The 2,494-nt window shown below is 41.3% G+C and overlaps 1 long non-coding RNA gene across 1 annotated transcript; it reads right to left on the bottom strand.

Moving 5' to 3' along the window:
* Positions 1-360: 360 nt before the first annotated feature.
* Positions 361-2,100, bottom strand: LOC121984322. Its single transcript, XR_006112949.1, has 3 exons — positions 1,672-2,100; positions 1,425-1,610; positions 361-709 (listed from the first exon to the last, which is right to left on the bottom strand). It is a non-coding gene; the product is annotated as an uncharacterized LOC121984322 (long non-coding RNA).
* Positions 2,101-2,494: the final 394 nt, after the last annotated feature.

The following is a 2,494-nucleotide window of genomic DNA, read 5'->3' on the forward strand; positions in this document are numbered from 1 at the left end:
TTCTGCTCGTGGTAGGTTCATTCCCTGAGGACAACTTTAGTTTTTCAAAGACTAATTTCTCTGCGATAGAGCTCAGAAAGCTTCTGTTGCTTGACAAGAATCTCATCAACAGGAGGAAAATTTTGCCTTGGCAAATGCTGATGTTAATTGCAACAATTTATGAAAAGGCACTACAACAGTCAGATGTGAGGATGATACCATTCCTCTACCAAGTAATTCCAAAGGCCAAAATAGATGACAGTTTAATGCTCGAACCGTCGAACAGGTAACATAAATTCTAAGACGACAAATGTCTCTTGGATTATAAAATGACTAACAAGACAAGAAAAGAGTGAAAATTTCACAAGATACGATGCCATCTTATCCCTAACATTTCTCCAATTGCATAATTATAAAAGCTCAATAGTTACAAACGTATGAGGAACTAAAATGTAAACATTAAAAACTCTCAAACAGACCAAAAAATCTCAACGCTTAGTAGTACGGACTTAAGAACACTGGAATTAGAGCCACTCTAATGTCCATATATATCTTACTAGACACATGACATTGTCAATATCAAGCCATTCGATGGACATAAACTCAAAGGTGATGCAACTCCAGTAGACAAATAGTATTTGAAAATAATCTATCACCAGCCCACATGCCATATTGTTCTTTCACAGCATCCTTTACCTAGTCGTCCTTGTCCTACAGCTGGTAAAGTTCACTGCAATTTTTATTTGTAGACCGTTAGATGATAATGGGTGCAGCAATATTATAGTTTCAAACATTTAAATTACTAGGATTATGACAGAAATAGTGGAGCATAAAAAAACACTTGAGCATCTTCACCAGCTCCACCCTTTGCAGGATCATCTGCTGTGGCCAATCAAAACAGCAATCACAAAGCAAGAAAAGACATTATTCTTCATTAGCTCAAGCATAAGAGAAGGAATTGTTTTGTTTTAGCAAACGACAATTATATTACACATAAGGGTTGAGAGTTGAGCGGCCTAGAATGAACTGAAATTTCATGGGTTCCTAGATTGTATAAGAAAGCAGGCATCATACATAAGTCATCTTTTATTGTTTCCTAAGGTAAAGATTAGGTTCAACCTCCCGACTAAGTCACTATTAAATTATTGACATGAAAAAGCCAAAGAAAACAATATTGTTCAACTCATAAAACAGTGTGCTATAAGGTTGGCCATGTTTGTTATATTAAACCACTAGAAAATTTTCAAATTGAACCAAACCAAAATAATTTGAAAATTTTCAGACTAATCTAATGAGCCTCCAAACCGTACCCAAATGAACCTGAAATTTCTCTATTTTCAAACCCATATTGAAACTTTGTAGTCAGCATTCACACAGAAGGTGATAACTGCAGCACAGCATCCGCTTGAAGGCTTAGGGCTTGTGATGTGATCTTAAATTCTCACCTCTTTCTACCGACAGTAATCAAGGTTAGTCCAACAGCTCTCGTCCTTGACCCGATCTGCTGGCCATCCAGGACTGGGGACGATGGCAGAGATCAACGATGTGACGACCACCCGGAGCACTCCGCTCTCCTTGGCCGCGCGGAGAACGTTGAGAGTCCCCGTCACCGCTGGATCTAGTAGTTCCCTCTGATCAGAAAGGAAACGAGGTTAGAAAGGGAGGAGGAGATCTGGAAGGGAAAATACGGACCTGGGGATCCTGGACGTGAGTGATGATGCAAGGCAAGGCGTGGTGGAACACCCCGGAGTCGCCGCGGATGGCTGCGAGGATGGAGTCCGGATCAAGGAGGTCGATCTGGAAGAGGCGAAGGCGATTAGAGGCGCTAGGTAGGGATCGTAGGTGCGTCGTCTCAGCCTCGTCTCCTGTAGAAGTTTAGGTAAAGAGAAAGTGGAAGAGGAGGGGGAGGCGGAGAAGAGAGGAGGAGGAGAAGAGAGGGGGAGGCGGAGAAGAGAGGAGAAGGAGGAGGAGGAGGAGCACCTCCGCCTCTGCCTCCACCGAGCAATCTGCACAAGCAGCAGCAACCACCCACGCTCTTGAGAAAGATCGTATGAGGCGAGAGGTTTAGGGTTCGGGTAGTATAAGAGGGAAAATAGGACGTCAAAAAATTTTCAGAGAGAGGGAAGCAAATTACTGCTACAACAAAAACGACGAAGCGGGGAAAAACGGCGAAAGAATAAAGTCAAAGACAACGGTTTATTAAAACTGTTGTCTTTGACCCCTAAAAACGCGCTTAAAGACAACAGTTTTAGAAAACTATTGTAAAAGGTGTTGTTGATTTTACAAAAGGTCGCTCAACGATAACGATTTTTACAAAACCGTTGTCTTTTATTTTTTTCGGGCGCTCAAAGACAACGATTTTGTCAAAAACCGTTGTCTTTTACCAAATTAACATCAGTTTCTTCTAAAACCATTGGCTTTATGATGTTGTCTTTTAACAATTTTATTGTAGTGCAATCATTTAGTCGGTCGTTCATTTGCTGAGAGCTATACTCCAAGAATAGAAAGACAGGGC

Source organism: Zingiber officinale, chromosome 1B, assembly GCF_018446385.1.
Source record: "Zingiber officinale cultivar Zhangliang chromosome 1B, Zo_v1.1, whole genome shotgun sequence".
NCBI classification, from domain to species: Eukaryota; Viridiplantae; Streptophyta; class Magnoliopsida; order Zingiberales; family Zingiberaceae; genus Zingiber; species Zingiber officinale.